The sequence below is a fragment of the Mastomys coucha genome, unplaced genomic scaffold (genome assembly GCF_008632895.1).
Source record: "Mastomys coucha isolate ucsf_1 unplaced genomic scaffold, UCSF_Mcou_1 pScaffold9, whole genome shotgun sequence".
NCBI classification, from domain to species: Eukaryota; Metazoa; Chordata; class Mammalia; order Rodentia; family Muridae; genus Mastomys; species Mastomys coucha.
Genome location: NW_022196915.1, coordinates 1931707 through 1952978, shown reverse-complemented (window position 1 = coordinate 1952978; position 21272 = coordinate 1931707). Strand labels below are relative to the sequence as shown.

Genomic DNA, 21272 nt, shown 5'->3' with positions numbered 1-21272 from the left:
TTAGGTTGTTGATCTAGGGGTAAAGGTAACCAAGCAACTAAAGTTGAGGGCAGATTTAAGGTGTTGAGCTGGGAGTGAAAAGAACTGCATGGTAGCCAAGGAAGGCTTAGAAGAGCCTGGTCATTGAGATAAAGCATATCAAAAATAAGCTGATGTGTGTGTGTCTTTGATTTGAAGATCCAAGGGAACCTGGGTGGGGCTGGTACCATGGTCTGCCTGGAGCTTAAAGCAGGGTAATAAAAACTACATGCTACACGTATTTGCCTGCAAAATTCATAATGTCTTTGTTTTTAATAGCTGAATAGTATTCATTGTGCAGATTACCATATTTTCTTCATTTATTCTTCAGTTGAGGGACATCTAAGTTGTTTCCAGTTTCTGGCTATAACAAATAAAACTGCTATGAACATAGTTGAGCAAGTGTCTTTGTGGGATGTTGGAGCATCTTTTGGGTATATGCTCAGGAGTGCTATAGCTGGGTCCTAAGGGTTTTTTGAGAAACTGCCAAATTGATTTTCAAAGTGATTGTACAAGTTTGCACTCCCACCAGCAATGGAGGAGTGCTCTCCTTGCTCCACATCCTTGACAGCATCTGCTATTTCTTATGTGTATGTGTTTTTTTAATCTTAGCTATTGTGATGAGTATAAAATGGAATCACAGATTTGTTTTGATTTACATTTCCCTGATGAATAAGGACTTTGAACGTTTCTTTAAATGCATCTCAGCCATTCCTCTGTTGAGAATTCTCTGCTTAGCTCTATACCCCATTTTTAATTGAGTTATTTGGGTTGTTGGTGTCTAACTCATTGACTTCTTTATAAATTTTGGATATTAACAGTTTGTGATATATAGGGGTTGATGAAGATCCTTTCTCAATGTGTAGGCTGCCATTTTCTCCTATTGACATCATCTTTTGCCTTACAGAAGCTTTGCAGTTTCAAGAGAACCAATTCATCAATTGTTGATCTTAAAGCTTGAACCATTGGTGTTCAGGAAATTTTTTCCTGTACAAATACACTCAAGGGTATTTACCACTCTCTCTTCTATGTGTCTGGCTTTATGTTAAGGTTCCACACCCACTTGTACTAGATAAATAAAATCATAAATATGGATCTATTTTCATTCCTTTACACGTAGATATCCAGTTAGTACAGCACCATTTGTTAAAGATGTTTTTATTTTTCTATTGTACTGTTTTGGCTTCCTTATCAAAGATCAAGTATCCATAGGTATATGGGTTTATTTCTGGGTCTTTAATTTGATTCCATTGATCAATGTATCTGTGTCTGTACCAGCACCATGCAGTTTTTATCACTATTGCTCTGTAGTACAGCTTAAGGTCAGTGATTGTGATTCCTCCCAAAGTACCTTTATTCTTCAGGATTGTTTTGGCTATCCTGCATTTTTTTCCATATGAAGTTGAAAATTGCTCTTTCAATGTCTATAAAAATTGTCTTGGAATTTTGATGGGGATTGCATTGAATCTGTAAATTGCTTTTGATGAAGTGGCCATTTTCACCATGTTAACCCCACCTATCCATGAGATTGGGAGATCTTTCCATATTTTGATATCTTCTTCAATTTCTTTCTTCAGGGACTTGAAGTTTTCATCATATAGATCTCTTACTTGCTTGGTTAGGGTTACACCAAGTTACTTTATCTTATTCCTGGCTATCTTAAAGGGTGTTGTTTCCATAATTTCTTTCTTGGCCCCTTTATCATCTGTATAAAGGAAGGCTACTGGATACTTTGACTTAATCTTTTATCCATCTACTTTGCTGAAGGTGTTCATCAGCTGTATGAGTTTTCTGGTAGAACTTTTGGGGCCACTTATGTGTTTTATCATATCATCTGTAAATAGAGATATTGACTTCTTCCTTTCCATTTTGTATGCTCTTGATGTCCTTTAGTTGCTCTGGCCATAACTTCAAGTACTATATTGAATAGATAGGGAGAGAGTGAATAGCCTTGTCTTGTCCCTGAATTTAGTGGGACTGCTTTAATTTTCTCTCCATTTAGTTTGATGATGGGTATTGGATTGCTGTATATTGTTTTGATTATGTTTAGGTATGTGCCTGGTATATACCTTCTCTCTCTAATACTTTTAACACCAAAGGGTGTTGGATTTTGTCAAAGGCTTTTTGAGCATCAAATGAGATGATCATGTGATTTTTTTTCTTTCTGTTTATTTATATGGTAAATTACACTGATGAATTTTATTATATTGAACTATCCCTGCATCTCTGGGATGAAGCCTGCTTGATAACAATGGATGCTGTTTTTGATGTGTTCCTGAATTCCTTTTCTGAGTATTTTACTGAATATTTTTGCATCAATTTCATAAGAAATTCTCTTTCTTTGTTGAGTCTTCATGTGGTTGAGGTACCAAGGTGACTGTGGCTTCACAGAATGAGTTTGGCAGTGTTCCTTCTATTTATATTTTGTGGAATAGTTTAACGAGTATCAGTATTTGTTCTCTTTAAAAGTCATTTAGAATTCTGCACTAAAACCATCTGGCCCTCAGCTTTTTGTGGTTGGGAGAGTTTTAATGACTGCTTCAATTACATTAGGAGTGATAGGGGCTATGTAAAAGTTTATGTGATCTTGATTTAACTTTGGTAAGTAGTATTTTCTAGTAAATTATCCATTTCACTGAGATTTTCCAATTTGTGGAGTACAAGCATTTGAAGAGATATCTAATGATTCTTTGAATTTCCTCAGTGACTGTTGTTATGTATCCCTTTTCATTTCTGGTTTGCTTATTTGAACTCTTTTTCTATATTTCAGTTAGTTTGACTAAATGTCTATCTTGTTGATTTTCTCAAAGAACGAGCAATGAGGTTTGCTGATTCTCTGTATTGTTTTCTTTGTTTCCAACTGATTGATTCCATCCCTTATTTGTATTATTTCCTGCCTTCTCCTCTTTGCTGTGTTTACTTCTTTTATTTTTTTTCTAGAGATTTCAGTTGTACTTTTAAATTGCTAGTATGAGAACTTTCCGTGTTCTTTATGGAGGCACACTAACTACTAAGCTATGAACTTTCTTCTTAACCCTGCTTTCATTGTGTCCCATAAATTTAGGCATGTTGTGCCTTCATATTCATTGAATTCTAGAAAGTCTTTACTTTTTTTTCTATGGTCCAAAGATTTGAGTAGAAAGTTCTTTAGTTTCTATGTGTGTGTGTGTAGGTATTCTGGTGTTCCTGTTGTTGTGGAAGTTTGGGTTTAGTACATGGTGGTCTAATAAGATATAAGGCATTATTTCAATTTTCTTGTATCCATTAAGGCTTGCTTTGTGATGGACTATATGGTCAATTTTGGAGGAGGATCCATAAGGTGCTAAGAAGAAGGTATATTCTTTTGTGTTTAGTGTTTGGGTGAGATATTCTGAAGATATCTATTAGGTCCATTGGATTTATAATCTCTCTTAGTTTCATTATTTCTATGTTTAGTTTAAGTCTTGTTGACCTGTCAGTTGGTGAGAGTGGGTTTTGATGTATCCCACTATTAGTATGTGGGGTTCAATGTGCAATTTATACTTTAACAATGCTTCTTTTACAAATGTTGTTGCCCTTGTGCTTGGGGCAATGTTCAGAACTGAGATATCATCTTGGTAGAATTTTTTTCTTTGATCAGAATGATGTGTCCTTCTCTGTTTCTTTGGAATAGTTTTGATTGAAAGTTTATTTTCTTAGTTATTAGAATGGCTATTCCAGACTCTTTCCTGGGTCCAATTGCTTGCAAAACTTTTTTCCAACCCTTTACTCTGAGATAATGTCTATCTTCATTTCTGAGGTGTGTTTTTATGTGCAGCAGAATGATGGATCTTGTTTTCACATCCATTCTGTTAGCATGTGTCTTTTTATTTGGTAATTGATTCCATTGATTTTGAGAGATATAAATGACCAGTGATTGTTATTTACTGTAATTTTTTTATTGGTGGCATGTGTGTGTGTGTGTGTGTGTGTGTGTGTGTGTGTGTATGTTTGTATTGAAGTGGTGGTGCTGAAGTTTGAACATAGGGTCTAGACATTCACTCTGTTACTATGTCACCTACCAGCCCTACATCATATTTTAAGGCTGAATGACTTTCTTTAATCAATTTTACCATCGTGTAATGAGTATCATGATCCATAGACTGGCAGGCAAATTTTAGACAACTTAATCTTGTAAGGTCAGTTCCTAGTGGTGCTGACCTTACAAGAAGAAGAAACATTGAGATAAAAAGGCAAGTTGAGCAAGACATGAGTTCCTTTAACTGGAATTTCTCAACAGCCTCTTCCCTAGTGTGAATCCATTGAGTGAGTATACAGGTATCATTGCTGTGCTCTGAGCCCAGTGTCTCTATTTCTCAAGAGTGTATTCTCCCCAGTCCATGCTTCTCTCCACTAGGCTAGCCTTGCTTTTTCACAACCTCAGATGTGCTGTCTGTCTAATCTGCCTGTGAGCCTCTTCAGGACCACAGATGTGCTGTCTAGCCTGCCAGTGAACAAGTACACAAGCCTCAGATCTTTCCAACTGAGGCTTCCACTGTGCTTTCCAGTGACCTTCTCAGTACTTTAGGCTTATGTACACTTTCATCATGGCCCATTCTTTCTCATCACTTGTTTTGAGGCAGAAGGTTATGGCAGATGCCCTTCTCCAGAAGCATGCTCTGACTTGTACTAGTTCTCCTCAAGTTCTGATTTCTCATAACTACCACTATGCTAGATAGTTTTTGTCAACTTAAAAGAAAAGTAGGCATGTCTGAGAAGACATTTCAGTTGAGAAATTGCCTACATCGGATTGACCTGTAAGCAAGTCTATGAGATGGGGTCATTTTTTGATTGATAACTGGAAGGATCTGTCTTATTGTGTGTGGTGCCATCCCTTGGCAAGTCATTCTGGGTTGTATAAAAAGGCAAGTTGAGCAAGACATGGCAGAGAGACAGGAAACTGTGTTCCTCCATGACTCTGCTTGAGTTCTTACCTCCAGGTTCCTGCCTTGAACTCCTGTTCTGACTTGCTTTCATACTTTCATGACTGTAAGATAGAAAATGAAATAAAGCCTCCCCCCAGGTTGCTTTTGGTTATGGTGTTTATCACCATAGTAGAAAGTATAATAGGATGCCAGTTGGTATTTCAGAAATACACAAAATATATTAAGCTTCTTTGGGCTAAGATTGATGCTATTTTCAAATTTCATGCCAAAATAAACAGGGTGCTGTACTCTGTGTTTTTATAGCTCATAAGTATACTCAGTGTTTATTGAGTACTATGTACCGGTCATTGTTCTTGGGATACAATCATAATGAAGTTAACTGTAGCTGGTCTCTCCATTCAACATATCAGTAATCTTAGAGTCCAAAGTTTTAGCTCTTTGGATTTCCCCTTTTGATAAATCCTAAGTATCCACTTTCTCTCCCAGTGGCTTGATAATGGCTGTTGCCATTCTACTACCTTTCTTAAAACTGTTTCCTTAAGGGTTTTGTTTGCAGACAGATGATAACATGGAAAAGTAAGGAAGCTCACCTTAGTGCCTTAGTGATAAAATGCAGTCCTGCTTTATCTGCCTATTCAGTGAACTAAATGAAGATATTCAAAGAATTCCATAGGCAATGGGGCACAGTTTCAGGGTCTCAGTGTTTATTCTCTGAGTGTTCATGGATGCACAATTGTTTTTAGAGAAAAATGCACAGAGTATCTTGTACAAGATTTTTTTGTATGATAACTACATTTCACAAAGGAAAGTAAACACAGCAAAGTAAATAGAACCATGGTCCGTCCAGGAAGGACAAGTATCCTGACCAGTGACACAATGTGAACAGGATGCCCTTTGTCTTCTATTCTATTAACATGGGGAGGAATTCCACTTGGGCAGGTGTTTCAGCTGTGAAAGCAGGAACTCAGAGAGATCTGAGTGCCTCTGCATCCTGAGTGCTGAGATCAAAGGTGTGTGCTACCACTCCTGCTACACGAAGTTTTAAAGGTCATTTTATTGCACCTGACAGCCTTATTACTTTGGAACTTGCCTGCTAGGCACAGTTGCTGGGCTCAAATACCTTCTTACCATTTTATTATCTTCCTCTCTCCTTCTGCTCTAAACTAAGTGGCTTGTTCCAATTAGCCCCTGACAAACATCTTTGGCAACCTGCCTGTAGTGGAGGCCCCAGGACCTAGCTACCCCCGAGGTCTTACATGGTTGCTGCCCTTTCCCTCCAAAGCATGGCAGAAAAGCCCCACCCCCTTCTCCTTCCCTGTATCTCCTTTTCTTGGGACCCAGAAGTCCCACATGTACTTTCTGCTCAACAATTAGCTCCTTGTCTTCTTCATTGACAAATCAAGAACCAATTAGGGAACTAGACCTTAGTATCAGAACCTCCCCTTACACTTCTTGACATAGTTGTCAGCACAGATGCAGCATCTAGTGATAGATAAAACAGAGTGGGTCAGATTCATACCTCTGAACATGGAAAGGCCATGACTCTGGGTTTGTTAGGGAACAGAAACATGTGGCTGTTAATTTGCTATATCTCTTGATCTATCATTTTTTCTTACACCACAACGTCTAGAACACTGCATATGATTTCTGGAACTTGTATTGTTTCTTGTCCTTGAACATCAGCTTTACTCTGTTTGGGTAGTCTCTGTGTCTCAGTGCTAGGTGATGTTCACACACAGTTAGGCCACTTTAGGGTCAGCATGTGTTTATACTCTCAGTTTTTTTCATAAACCATGGCACTGCAAGTTTTTAATAACTCACTGATATTGGTTAACTGATCTCTCGGTCTCTCTGTCTCTGTCCCTTCTGTCTCTCTGTCTCTCTGTCTCTCTCTGTCTCTCTGTCTCTCTGTCTCTCTCTCTCTCTCTTTCTCTCTCTCTCTCTCTCTCTTTCTCTCTCTGTGTGTGTGTGTGTGTATGTGTGTGTATTTATTATTGGACATTTTTAGGAATTGAGAAAACACAGTCTTACAGGGAAAATTGTCTTATAAGTGACATGTCTGGTCACACCTCTTTCTGTGTGAATAGACAGAAGAGGTGAAGATGCTATATAGGGTCTGAGTGGAATCACAGGACATCTCAGAGTGGAGAAGCTGGACCACCAGCAGCAGTCTACTTTATATTGTCTTTTATCTACTCTGTCTTGTTTCTCAGGCTTAGTGAACACATTTCTCAGCATTAATGCATTTGGCTACCACTATTAATTCAAGTCTTCATTTTTTATAAACAAGATTTATTTTATTTTTATTTATGTATTCATAAATAAATGCAGGTGTGAATAAGGTGCCCACAAAACCCAGAAGGGGTGTTAGATCTCCTAGTGCTAGAGTTCTTGGTGGTTGTGAAACAAAAAAATATAAACTGAAAATACTTTGCGAACAGTGAGCTCTTTCTCTAGCCCTGTGGTCTTCTTTTAGCTATTTTGTTCAAACCTCTTTTTATTCCTAAATTTGTACTATCATTTCAATCCATAAAATAGGAGTCTACTGCACAATGTAACAAAGGGAATTTAAGACAGAAAGGCTTTCCCCACAGTGAAGAGACAAACTCATTATGTCACTGAATTACTTAGTTCACTTTTCATTAATCTTGATGCCATGGCTTTTATTATATGCTATGTAGGGTCTTTAAGAGTTGTTTTTGGCCAGGCAGTGGTGGTGCATGCCTTTAATCTCAGCACTTTGGAGGCAGAGGCAGGTGGATTTCTGAGTTTGAGGACAGCCTGGTCTAAAGAGTGAGTTCCAGGACAGCCAGGGATATTAAAAAAAAAAAAAAAGGAAAGAAAAAAAGAATTGTTTTTGTCCATAGATGATCCTAAGGCTCCCGTGGACTGTCCTCTGGGGGTTGGAGGAAGCATTCAGTGTCACAGCATCTGCTACTTTACGTACTCTGCTGTCTTCTGACACCAAGTGTCAGCTGAGGTACTTCCCTTTGCCTGAGATATGAATTCACAATCATTCCCTGTTGTTCATGGCTGATACCCTTCTCATTGATTTAGGCTTTCACATTTTCTTTAGTACACATGCTCAGTAGTCACATTCCAAAGCCACTAGACCCCTTGATTGTGTCAGTCCCGCTGGTGAGTGAAATGTACTCGTCTGTAACCTAGCAGTGAGGCTTGGAGCACTTCCTGCAGATGACTGTACATTGAGTATTTACATGGACCACAGTGATATCCAAAGGAAAATGCTTTTGTATTTATAGATTATTTCATTGAACTATATAGGTACCAATAAATGTATTTGCTCAAAAAAAAAAAAAAAAAAAAAGGAATCCACCCAGCCCTTTCAAGAACCTAAATTCTGACTCTAAATATCCATATCAAATAGACACACTATGATAATAATGTCTTTTAAATGTTTATAAGTCATCCTATCCACCTCATTTATTGTCTGGATATAGAACATTGATGGTTTTCATTGTATCTACTTCATAATTAATGATTTGAAAATGTTACTCTCTGTAGAGCCCCCTGTTTAAAGTGTAATTTATAGCCCACCATGTGTGGTAAAGAACAGAATGATGTTGGCTTAGTAGATGAGGGTGTGTGGAGGCCTCAGTAAGTTTCTTGTTCTTCCCATGAAGTGCTCCCTGAAGGAATCTTCTGAGTCCAGACTTTCTTGGAACTCAGAGTGGAAACTCTTGCATTGGATACTGTCTATATCTTCCCCATCCCCACTTCCTCCTTCTGTGGCAAGCACACCAGCCACAAGGAACCTGAGCTTCCTCCCATGCCAATGGAGTAGTCTGAGCCAGCTTTCCTTCATGAGGCTTTAATGTCTTCACTCACTCCTCCACACATACGTCATCAGAACCAACAGGCAGGGCCTGCGTTTAATTTGTTAAAGGGAGAGTCTATGGAATGTGAACATTCTCTACAACGGGGACTTAGAGGATTCTAGGGAAGAATAGACGCTGCCTATCACCAGCAGAGTAGGTCCCTCTGCTATTCATGTAACAATTGCCATTGTGTCTGTGTATGTGTGTGTGTGTGTGTGTGTGAGAGAGAGAGAGAGAGAGAGAGAGAGAGAGAGAGAGAGAGAGAGAGAGAGAGAGGGAGAGGGAGAGAGAGAGAGAGGAACAGAGAGACAGAGAGAGAAAAAGAAACAAGAGAGAAATTCTGAGCATCCACAGCAGCTGCTCCAAATTGTAGCAGTAAACACTGCAGCTTACCAAGGACATCAAACAAACCTTTCCTGTGGAGCTAGTTTTAAAAAACGTGCTTTTAGACCAGGCAGTAGTGGTAAACACCTTTAATCCCAGCACTTGGGAGACAGAAGCAGGCAGATTTGTGAGTTCGAGGCCAGCCTGGTCTACAGAGTGAGTTCCAGAACAGCCAGGGCTACACAGAGAAACCCTGTCTCAAAAAACCAAAACCAAACCAAACCAACCAACCAAACAAAAAAACAAAAACAAAAAAAGCTTGCTTTTGTGGTTCCTCAATTCAAGGTGGATTAAAAATTGTTGATTTGCAGAAGGGAGGAATCACTGGTAGCTATTGACACACAAGCCACAAAACCACACTAATCCTAGCAGCCTAGAGCCTCTCAGTATAGGACCACAAAGCCCTGGAGTGGAAAATCATTTCTTGCATTTTTCTACAATATGTATTAGAAAACAGAGAGCTGTGAAACATAATTTAGAATCTTCATATAAATACTAAATTCTGTGTGCATTCACGACTCTGTGTGTAGATGCATGTATGTGTATTTGTGCTTATCAGCCTGTGCACTGGCCACTTAAGTTTCCAGAAAAATGTACTGTGACAGGGCAATCCCATGCATGATATTCTAATGTGCTTCTTTTCCACATTCATGTTTATTTGAAGGCAGGATAAAGGAATGTTTTGTATTTGTGCAACATATGCAGATCCCTGTGACTTCTATTTCTTCTGCTTATTTTTAGCATTAATTTGACATAAAGGACAAAATAGTTTTCAATGTCACCATTTTACTTTTGATATTAAACTGTTTCCTTCACAAGGTTAAAACCCATGGAAGATTCTTAGATAATTGGTGGCTGTAATATATAATGTGTTGCTTTCCTCATGATACTCAGAAAATTCACAGCCCTTTTTGTTGGGACAAAGGCCATTATTTCAAACACAGAGTAGTTTGCTATTTCACTACTAATGCTAGCTGTATTAAATTAAAGTCATTCAGAGAGTAAAAGACTTTCAGGAGAGAAGTATTCTTAGATGTTTTGGGTGTTTTAATAAAGGCACTCTCAGTGAAAGTGGGCAGATGTCCAGTGAGGACTGACCAACAGGGGTTCTGTCATCAGTTCTATGTTGGAGAACAAAGCAGTGCATCATGCATCTGAACACAAAACACCTTCCACAATTCCCAGGCTCTACTGATTCTACCTTATTCATTTAAGTAACATATTTTTAGCATCTATGCATTCTTATCTCCAAGTAGGCGTGGCAAGATAACACTACTGAGTAACCATGTGTTGAACAAATGACTGCAGAATTCATATAGCACCTGTGGAATCTGCACAGTATCTGCAAGGTTCACATGGCATCCATGCGGTCATCATATAGGACGCATGCTTCCAACACATGATTCATCCAGCATCTAACACAGGCTTTATATAAGATGTTTGCCTCCAATTCAGGATTCACCCAGCATTTAACAGAGTTTACAGAGGGTGTGCGCCTTCAATACAGAATCCACATAGCAACTACAGGATACACACAGGAGGCATACTTTCAATACAGGATCCGCACAGCATCTAACACATAATTCCCACAACCTCCAACTTTTAGATGTTTTACATTCCTTAGTTTTCCCATTTTCACACTATTTCTTTGTCTTCTCTGCTTTGAACCTGTTACAAATCACATTTTGGGTTCACTACTGAAACAAAAAGCTATTCTACTTTTCTCCAGCAACTTTCTTTCATTCCTCCCTGTAAGAAATGAGGTAGTAGAACCTTGTGCAGCTGTGTCCGGAAAAGATAAAGCAGCTAGAAACATTTGTATGCATGGGAAAATCCACAATATGTGACTAACTGGGAAATAAATGCAAGTAGAATTGTGATCCCACATTTGTGTAATGCGTATAATGCTGTCACATAAAAAGGTGCTGGATACCTTCAGCCACAGTGTTGGGAATTATGGGAATGTAGAGGGAATATGTCTGAAAACACCTTGTTATGACAAGGACAGGGTACACCAGATGGAGATGTTTTAGACATGCATACCTCTACATTGTCTGTAACAGCCATGCATTATGCTTACATGAGTTAATGCTTGTTAGTCATAGAAAGCAATGGTGGCTTCCTACACTACACAAATAATGATGACAGCTTTTCCTGCATAAGGTTAAGTTTGGAAACCCTATTATTCTGTGTGCTTACCAAGGAACTTGTTAAGTGATGAGATCAAAGTAGAGTCCTGTCATCTTTCAAGTTACTAAAAATCATTGGACTGGGCCTCTGTGTGTCCTCAAAGAATCTCCACAGAATTTCAATGGTCTGATTTGCTGTATTAATTTCTGACAGCAATTGAGTTTGTTCATCTTTGACTGGTTCAGAGAGATAAAAGAAACATAGCTTTATATTTAGAACCATGCACACCTTGAGAACTGTCTATCTGCATGAGAGACCTTCACGTTGGCCTTGCACTGACTACTGGAACACAGTTGGATCATTTTTCTAAGATTGTTTCTGAACATTGTAGTGTGAAAACATGAGGAGACTGATTACCAGACATGCCAATCTGTGAGCATCCTTCACTTATTTGGTGAAGTAATTCTCTAATAGAGCCTGGAGGACAGTTTCTTTAGAATAATAGGCTATTCGAGGCACCAACTGGAATAGCACACAAAACCCTTTAGGATGGGAGGAATTGTGAATTTCCCCATGCAAGACCACCAGGCTTGATGGGGGCAGGAAGACTATCCAGCTTGGAACCCAGCTAGAGGTCTAATGGTACAGAAAAGAGAACCTATCTCTTTGACATTGGCCCTAATTTTGTGAGCAGGTCTAGCGGGGGTGAGGTGGGGGGGAGGAATTGTTACCGGGATTGCAGCATTAACCCTACATAAGAATTATAATAGCCTCAAAGCAGATTATTGACGAAGATATTCAACATCTAGAGAAATCTATCTCCTATTTAGAAAGTAATGTTGAGTCTCTGGCAGAGGTTGTATTACAGAATAGAAGAGGGCTAGATTTGGTATTTTTACAGCAGAGAGGGCTATTACATTACATAAGGAATGCTGTTTCTATGTAAATCACTCAGGGGTGATTAGAGAGTCCCTAGCCAAAATGGGAGAAAGTTGAGAGTGACATCAAAGAGAATGAGAAAACTCCAAAGGCTGGTCTCACTCTCTTTTTTGATGCCTCCCCTTGATTAATCACCCTCATATCTACCTTCTTAGGACCCTTAATTGTTCTCCTGTTATTGTTGAATTTTGGACCCTGCATATTGAACAAGCTTATAGCCTTCATAAAAGAGAGAATAGGAGCAGTACAACTGATGGTCCTGCAACAAAAATATGAGTTAGTTACCCAAGACCCCTGAGTGTAGCTCCAGGATTGGAGCTTGTACAAGAAAGAGAGGGGAATGAGGGACCCTAAAGACTTTTTCAGTCCCACACCCTCCTTACAGCTTCCCCCTTCTACCTGGGGCCAAGGCTAGGCCAAGCTCTACCCAAAGGAACATTCTTCGTAAAAAATTCTCAGAACATACTGACTGATAGTCCCCTGACTCTCTGGAAAGTGCAAGGTAGAGTTCAAGTGCGTACCATGCTTGTTGGCCAATAGATTTACAGGTCAGTATGCTTAGCCAATAAGTTTGAACGATAAACTTGCTGATGTAACCTGTGCCCCTAAAAAGTATAAAAACTGCTTATAATAGCCATTTGGAGTCTCCTTCTCATCATTCACCATGAGGGACTGATTGAGGGTTGACCCCGATGCACCAGAAAATAAACCTCTTGTTTTTGCATTGGAAAAATAAAGGAAGTATTTCTCATCCTATACATCGACTACAACAGATATAACTTCCCCTTGCAAATGGAAATCACAAATGTTTCTTTTATTTCAGAGACAAAGTAAAAATATCAGCAGGAAAATGTCTCACAAACATAATTAGTGTAAAAGAAAGGGTTCAGAAACATAAAAATGTTCACACACTCACAGCAAGAGACCAACAGTTAAAGCTATCTGGAAAAACATTTGAGAAATACTTATTGAACATGAAAAAAATTGTATATATTATAATTCTAAAAATATTTTTTGCTTTATAAAAATATCTGACACTGTACTATTTACAATTATCTCTCTTTTACATTCTATGGTTGTCTGGCTCGGCTAGGTGGCTGTACTACGGTCACTGGTATTACTGAAGCTACATGGAAGCTAGTACTGGTGCTGCACACATTCTGCCCTGCATCTGAACAATGTCCCAGCTGTCTCATTCACCCAAAAGTGTGGTGCTCTCATTAGAACAGTAGGAACAGAAGTAGACTGTCCAGCCTCTGGCTGGCCTAAAATATGTTCAGTTTGGCCTTCTTCAAAGCATGCTTCTTCTAGTGAAGCTGTACATCTTATTACATGGTGTCTGACTTTTCCAGAGCTAGCATGCCAAGAAACTAGTTGCCAACTAAAATGCTTCATATTCTTTGACCTCAGAAATTCATAAATATAATTTCCATCCCATCTTTTGATCATGTTAAAATCACAAAAGTCACATTCATTTTTCAGGAGAATGAAATGAAACTACCTGTTGATACAAGGACCAACCCTGGTTCATAAGGAGGTAGGGACTTTGTTGAGATTAGTAATGTTAGTCTTCAGAAACTGTTTGGAAGACTTCTGAGAAGACAAGTCTACACCATTCCAATTGCCTTATACATACTAAGACACATGTGGTCCGACAGGACAGACACTCTACAGGTCATGCTTCCTTGTGATGGTTTGAATGAGAATGTCCTCCACAGGCTCAGATATTTGAACAGTCAACCCCCAGTTGAAAGAACTGTTGGAACATTTAGGAGGTGAAGCCTAGATGGAGGACTTATGCCAATAGAGAAGGGCTTTAAGGAAGCAAGACTCCTGCCACCACTTGAGTTTGTTCTCTCTGCTTCCTACTCATGATTTGAGATGTAAACAGCTCCAGCCACCATGCCTACTACTTGCTGCCTTCACTCTGCCATCATGCATTTTTACCCTTTTGGAATTTAAGCCTAGATAAACCTCTTCTTCTACAAATGACTTGGTTGTGCTACTTTATTACAGCTGTGGAAAAGTAACTGATATGTACATTAACTGTTACATTAAAAGTAACTGATATTAACAAATATGGGATTTACTTATTGGATTAAGTAAAGCATAATTGACTACATAAAATATAATCCAACAGTTTAAGTGGATTAAAGACCTTAACATAAAACCAGATACAGTACACATGATAGAAGAGAAAGTGCAGAATATCCTTGAACACATTGGCACAGGACACAATTTTCTGAACCAAACAACAATAGTGCAGGCACTTAATTAGATTGATAATTAATAAATGGAACCTCATAAAGACTGAAAAGCTCTGTAAGTCACAGGACACCACCAATAGAAAAGAAGGCAGTATACAGATTTGGAAAAAAATCACTAACCCCACTTCTGACAGAACTAATTTCTAAAATATATAAAGAAGTCAAGAAAGTGGATACCAATAAACCAAATCATACAATTAAAATTGGGGTACAGTTTTAAACAGTGAATTCTCAATGGAGGTATTTCAAATATCTGAGAAACACTTAAAGAAATGTTCAACATCCTTAGTCATTAGGGAAATGCATATCAAAATGACTTTGAGATTCCATCTTACATCTGTTATCATGGCTAAGATCACAAACTCAAGTGACAGCTCATGCTGCTGTGAAGGTGGAACAAAGGGGAATACTCTTCTATTGCTGGTAGGAATGCAAACTTGTACAATATGGATATCAATATGGCAGAGTTTCAGAAAATCTGGAACTTATCTACTTCAAGATCCAGCTATTCTACACCTGAGCAAATAACCAAAGGATACTTCATCTTACTATAAGGACACTTGTTAAACTATGTTCATAGATGCTTTTTCATAATGGCCAGAAACTGCAAGCAACCTAGATGCCCTTCAACTGAAGACTGGATCAAAACAATATGATACACTTATAAAATGGAATATTATTCAGCTGTTAAAAAAAAACATGAAATGTGCAAGCAAATGGATGGAAGTAAAAATAGGAAGTAAAAATAGATTACCTCACTGATTCTGAGTGAGGTAATCCAGACTCAGAAAGACAAACATAGTGTGTATTCACTTATAAGAAGATATTAGCTATAAAATGAAGGATAACAATGCTATAGTCCACAAATGAAGAGAAGATAATTAACAAAGAATGTCAGGTGTGTGTGTGTGTGTGTGTGTGTGTGTGTGTGTGTGTGTGTGTGTGAACACATGAATCTCCCAAGGAATGGAAAATAGAATAAATACGATGGGTGGATTCTGGGGGTGGGTATGGGTACAGGAAGGATCAGATGTGGAGAGAATGGAGAGAGAGAAAGTACTGGGGAGATAACTGTGATTGGGGGTTAGAACCCTAGTACAATTGAAGCTCCCAAGAATGTATAAGGGTGACCCTAAGACTTCAAGTAGTAGGTGATATGGAAATTAAACTGGCCATCTCCTGTAACCAGGCAAGACTTCCAGTGGAAGGATTTGGACACCAGCCCAGCAACAAAACCTTAGACCTACAATTTGTCTTGCCTACAATATGTACTGGGATAAAGGTAACATAGAAATTGTGGGAGTGGCCAATCAATTACCAGAGGGAGCCTACTCCTGACACTGCCTGGAGGGCTAGAACCCATAGGCTGGATATCCAAAAGCCCTAGGATAAAATCAAACACAGCTGCAAAAAAAGGTCAGTGAAATAATTCCTAATGATAATTCTGCTATAATCAGAGTTTGGTGCCTCGACCAATTCTCATTAAGGTGGCTTCATCAAGCAACTAAAGGAAACAGATGCAGAGACCTACAGTCAAATATTACATAGAGCTCAGGGAATCTTGTGAAAGATGGGGAAAATGGATTGCAGGAGCCAGAGGTGTCAAGGACATTACAAGACATTCCACAGAATCAACTAACCTGTGCTCACAGGGACTCTTAGAGGCTGAAGCAACAACTATGGAGCCTGTGTGGGTCTGATTCTTTGCATATACATTACAGTTGTTTATAGCTTGGTCTTGTGAGTCTTCTAACAGGGTACTGGGGTTATCTCTGACTCTTTTGCCTGCTTTTGGGACTCTTTTCCTCCTATTGGGTTGCCTCTTCCAGACCTTTTACGAAGGAAGATGCCTAATCTTACTGTAAGTTGATACACCATGAGTCCTTCCCTTTTCTGAAGGGAAATAGAGGAGGAGTGGAGGGACAGATACAGGAAGGGACTGAGAGGAAGGAAGGAGGAGAAACTATCATCAGGATATAATATATGAGAGAAGAATAAACAAAATATAATTTAAAAACCAAATAGAGTATCTTGTCTTCATGGGTATCTTTTCTTGGTACTGATAGAGAAACATTAACATTTAGTCACTGCAGAATGACTTGTCCAGTATATATCACATAGTGTGCAGGTTTTCTCTCTCCTCTGTATTCTTATTGAAGATGGTCAATCAAAACCTCAGTCAACAATTAGAGAAAATAAAGGAAAATGTGATTGAGATATTATAGACTTTGAAAAGTCACCTTGGAAGGCTGATGCTATAATCCAGGGGAGTGAGGCCCTAGCTGTGGTCCTCAGCAGCAGGAAAATAAATATTAACTGTAAAAATAAAAGTTGCCTTGGCTTGGATGAAATGAAAGTCTCTCTAAAGAATAGTCTCTTTAAAATTCTCCACTTCCTGTTATTTTTGTTGTTAGAGGTGGAATTAGGTTTGTGTGGGTTTGTTGAAAGATTACTTTCTTGCTTCTTCTAGGGTGTAGTTTTGCTCCTTATGTTGGTGTTTTTCATCTATTATCCTTTGTAAGGATGTATTTGTGGAAAGATATGGTGTAAATTTTGTTTTGTCATGGAATATCTTGTTTTCTCCATCTATGGTAATTGAGAGTTTTGCTGGGTATAGTAACCTGGGCTGGCATTTGTGTTCTTGTAGGATGTGTATGGCATCTGCCCAGGATCTTCTAGCTTTCATAGTCTCTGGTGAGAAGTCTGGTGTAATTCTGATAGGCCTGCCTTTATATGTTACTTGACCTTTTTCCCTTACTGCTCCTAAAATTCTTTCTTTGTTTAATGCATTTGGTATTTTGATTATTATGTGATAGGAGGAATTTCTTTTCTGGTCCAGTCTATTAAGAGTTCTGTAGGCTTCTTGTATGTTCCTGGGAATCTTTTTCTTTAGATTAGGGAAGTTTTCTTCTATAATTTTGTTGAAGATACTTACTGGCTCTTTAAGTTGGGAGTCTTCACTCTCTTCTATACCTATTATCCTTAGATTTGGTCTTCTCATTGTGTCCTGGATTTCCTGGATGTTCTGAGTTAGGAGCTTTTTGATTTTCACACTTTCTTTGACTGTTATGTCAATGTTTTCTATGGTGTCTGCTGCCCCCGAGATTCTCTCTTCTATCTCTTGTATTCTGTTGGTGATGCTTGCATCTATGACTCCTGATTTCTTTCCTAGGTTTTCTATCTCCAGGGTTGTCTCTCTTTCTGATTTCTTTGTTTTTATTTACATTTTTAGATCCTGGATTGTTTTGCTCATTTCCTTCACCTATTTGATTGTGTTTTCCTGTAATTCTTTAAGGGATTTTTATGTTTCCTCTTTAAGGGCTTCTAGCTGTTTACTTGTGTTTTCCTGTATTTTTTTAAGGGAGTTATTTATGTTCTTCTTAATGTCTTCTCTCATCATCATGAGAAGTGATTTTGGATCCACATCTTGCTTTTCCAGTGTGGTGGTGTGTCCAGGACTTGCTATGGTGGGCAAGTTGGGTTCTGATGATGCCAAGTCACCTTGATTTCTGTTGCTTTGTTATTATGCTTGCCTCCCACCATCTGGTTATCTCCAGTGCTACCTGCCCTAGACAAATCTGCCTGGGGCCTGTCCTTCCTGTGATCCTGGTTGTGTCAGAACTCCTCAGAGTCAAGCTGTCTCTGTGATCCTGTGATTCTGGTATCCTGTGACCCTGGACCCATTAGAGCACCTGGGAGTAGAGCTTCCTCTGGGTATTATGGGACTTGCTTCAGAGTATGCGCCCAAGGTCTGCTCAGGGCACTGTCCAAGACAGAACAGAAGCAACCCATGCCACTGTGTAGTGGAGTTCCTGTGTACCTGGGTCCCGCTGGTCCCTGTTGCTCCCAGTGTTGGGACAGATGTGTTCTTGTCACCTCTGATCCTTTGATCCTGGCTGTGTTAGAGTGCCTAGGAGTGGAGCTTCCTGTGGGTGTGCTGGGAGTAGCAGGTATCTGAAAGTACAGGAGGGATCGGGAACTCTGAAACCTTGATAGTCTGCCCAGAGGATGGAAAAACAAGAAATGAACATACAGAAAGATATGAGGATGTGAAGACATTACTACAGAAATCAGTTATCAACTCACTCTAGTAGGAGAACAGAGGGGAGCAAAGGCCAACAGAAGACTTTGTTCAATGAGTTCACTCAACCAAAGTCAACGTCTTTGAGGTAGGTTTGGCACAGCACTTGCCTCAGTATTACAAGTTGTCAAGCCGAAGATTTTATAAACCAGATTTATAACTTCTTGTTCTCTTTCCCTTGAGGGATAGAGACTCAGTGAGGAAATGTGTGCTTCTACAAACACAAGCTCCCTTCTTTGCCTATTTCCTAAACAGGAAAGGAAGGGCTCCTGGACCTTCTGTTTTGTAGACAGCACCAGGACAAAAAGAGATCATTTCAGGCATGGGCTGACTTCCTTATGATTGGTCAATAGTGCTGATATTGGCTGAAATCATTAATAATAAATAATAAAAACAAAGGATATTAATACATAGATACTATCTTGATTATCCTGTTGCTTGGGGTATCTCCCTTTCAAACAGCAGAAGAGTTGACTGGAATGGCTTAGCAATAAGGTCATTTAAGTTTTTCATGTACTGAAACATCTATAGGAAGATGTATTGGCCAACACTGCAACTTGAAGATGTCATGTCCCTTGGTATAGCTTCTCTGCAAAAAAAATCTTAGCTTTCCTCCTGGAAGCAAGATGGAGGGCATAGCTCATACAACAATGCCTGTGGATATCAAGGGGAATGGCAGCAGTCTTTGTCCTATGGAGTCTCCTTTTTTTTTTTCCCAAGAACAAAATCTAAGAGTGCTTCAACAAAATTTTCCATGTTTATTTACTGAGGCTAAGTCTTAAACTCACATGCAAATCAACCAGTATGACCTATGTTTCTGCCAGGATGTGGACAATGGATTTCCTCATTCTTGCCTGGTCATGTTCAGCATATATTCACAGGAGGCATTGGTTTTAGGGAAGTAAACAGCATCTTCTTCCAGTGGCCATAGAATATTAAATAAGGACTTTTCATGGTCTTTTCACTTAAACCTGCCCCAAACCTAATATTTATTATATCCATTGTTGTATTCTGAAGAAACTGAGGCTCAGTGAAATGACCTAACTCATCTAGGATCACACAGCTAGCAAGCAATGTTTTGGAGAATTATTATTTCATATAGTCCTTATTAAAGACCTGACATGCACAAAGAGACTGTGAGAAGATGGCAATATTTGCCTGCCAGTGGTTTCATTTTTCGTGGGCAACTGCTGATAACAAGTTAACAATGGCTCCATTGTGCCCAGGCATGCATTGAAGCTTACAGCAAGTTCAACAACAGTACAGACTATACAATACTGTTGCAGTATGAGTGGACCTAGAGAGATGACTAGGCTTTCAAGAAAGCCTAGTCCTAACCAGAAATCCCCAGAAGCTCAGTGGAACATGCAGCAGAGCGGAAATGGCACAGACAGGTGAAGGAGCACCTTGAAATTGTGGTACTTGCTATGGGAGAGAATGTTCCTTTCTGTTTGTGAAGCTTGCCAGTGTTAATTGGACATTGTATCCCCCAGGAAATACAGCAGAAATAGGCTGCAGTGACCCTAATCCAATTTATAAGTTTGCTTCTGCACCTCTGGTGAGAATCCTGTATGCACAGGGCATTAAAGGTAATCTTTCTTATGCCCACAGAAAGTCAAAGACAAGGAAAATTTCTCCCCTAGACAGATGCTTCTAATTACACTCTAAATGGTAGAATATAGGATAGCTTTTCTTGAAAATAGGTTGTGATATTGTTTTCAGTGAATTCAAAAAAAATCTTTTAGCAAATGGTTATAGAATAATGAAGATAGGAATTAATTTAGGCAAACAAAGAAGCCAACTTTAATTAAGACCATTTTAAGAGCATTAAATTATCCTGCATCAGGGTTTAAAATGACCATTGTGTTTCTTGTATATGAAACAATACTTACTATTTGATAAAATACTACATGTTCCCACAAGAAACAATGGATTTCCCCTCTCACCTCAAGACTGCAGACTGTTCCATGTGATAACCTTAGCCCTTCCTAGTTAATGACTTCTAAACATTTGCCATATCGCAGTGTCTCCTTGCCAACCTTTCTTACCATTTTCTTTCCCTAATCCTCCCAGTAGATGGTCTAACAATACAGACTACACTGGCTGGAGGCTCAGACTTGAACACTTTAAGCACAAATACTGAAGATGATAATCAGTGTATTTAAGAGAATGGGGCATTTAGTGATTGGGTGGAGAGGTGACCCAGAGATGGCATGCTGGCTGGGACTTTATATTGTAATAAATATAACTGGATGCAGCTATAGATTTATTGACAGCCCATATATTATTCTTTTGAAAGTTTAAAAACTTTTTTAAAAAAACTAGCAGATTTGAAACTGGCAATAAGAATCAACCACTCCTCTCTCTTCTTCCAGTGCCATCTGTACAGCAATGCCCACCAGCCTGGGACCCAAAGCTAAGCTGGACCACTGGATTCCTTTCTGTCATGGACACAGGCAAAATGGGTGTGTTTGAAATAAACACCAATGGAAAACGATATGTAGCCTAAACTCTCTGTGTCCCAAGTTCACATATCAACTGCATATAGAATATTTTTTTTTCCTACAAGGTTCCTGATGTTCAACATGGTGATGTCAGCACTGCTAAACATGTTTGGATTCTCATTTCGTTGTTCTCCTGTGTAGAGCCCACCTGTGTACTAAAGCCAAAACCCCACATTCTTTACCTGCCACTCACATCAAATCTGAAG

The 21272-nt window shown here is 39.0% G+C and overlaps 1 long non-coding RNA gene across 1 annotated transcript in view; it reads left to right on the top strand.

Moving 5' to 3' along the window:
* Nucleotides 1-21059, top strand: part of LOC116084904 — a 144358-nt gene extending 123299 nt beyond the window's left edge. Inside the window, exon 3 of the long non-coding RNA XR_004116314.1 lies at nucleotides 20938-21059. This is a non-coding gene — a long non-coding RNA (uncharacterized LOC116084904). The remainder of the gene's footprint in view (nucleotides 1-20937) is intronic.
* Nucleotides 21060-21272: the final 213 nt, after the last annotated feature.